At 40.4% G+C, this 727-nt stretch overlaps 1 non-coding gene across 1 annotated transcript; it reads left to right on the forward strand.

Annotated features, from left to right (window-relative positions):
- On the forward strand, nt 1–107 carry LOC135148572 (small nucleolar RNA R71). Its single transcript, XR_010286652.1, has one exon. It is a non-coding gene; the product is annotated as a small nucleolar RNA R71 (small nucleolar RNA).
- The last annotated feature ends 620 nt before the right edge of the window (nt 108–727 follow it).

Genomic DNA, 727 nt, shown 5'->3' on the forward strand with positions numbered 1-727 from the left:
ATTCCATGGTGAGGACATTGCCTTTGAAGGCGTTTGAATCTTTTCCAAGCATCATGTAGTGATTCATCATCTTCTTGACGAAAATTAGATATGTCATTCCTTAGCTTGGCAGTCTTCTTTTGGCTAAAGAATTTAAGTAGAAAGGCCTTTGCTAAAACATCCCAAGTAGTAAATTTGTTTGGCCCTTCATCTTTCAACCAATCCTTAGCTGCATCCCGAAGAGAAAATGGAAACAAACGCAGCTTGATAGCATCATCAGGGACATTGGTCAGCTTTATCATATCACACTTTTCAAGAAAACTCTCGAGATGATCAACTGGATTTTCAGAAGCCAAGCCCGCAAAAGAATCATTAGAGATGAATTGAATGAACTGAGGCTTGAGCTCGAAGTGAGTAGCTGTGACAGCTGGTCTGAGAATAGAGGACATGACGCCTGTGGTGTCTGGCATACCATACTCCCTCAAAGATTTCGCTGGTACTTCTTCGCCCATAGTTTCCTTGTTTTTGTTTCTCCTTTGTTCACCGGATTGCTTTCTTGCTGTAGCTTCAATTTCAGGATCAAGTGGAATCAAATTTTCTGTACCTGAACTTCGAGTGTGCATATATCAAGAAAACTAGAACAAAGGATCAGAAAACAAGAGATAATAGCCGAAGCAACACAACTAAAGACTTAGCTAAAAATATCAAAAATAGACTAATCTAACACCACTTTGTCCCCGGCAGCGGC

Source organism: Daucus carota, chromosome 8 (genome assembly GCF_001625215.2).
Source record: "Daucus carota subsp. sativus chromosome 8, DH1 v3.0, whole genome shotgun sequence".
In the NCBI taxonomy this organism is placed as follows: domain Eukaryota; kingdom Viridiplantae; phylum Streptophyta; class Magnoliopsida; order Apiales; family Apiaceae; genus Daucus; species Daucus carota.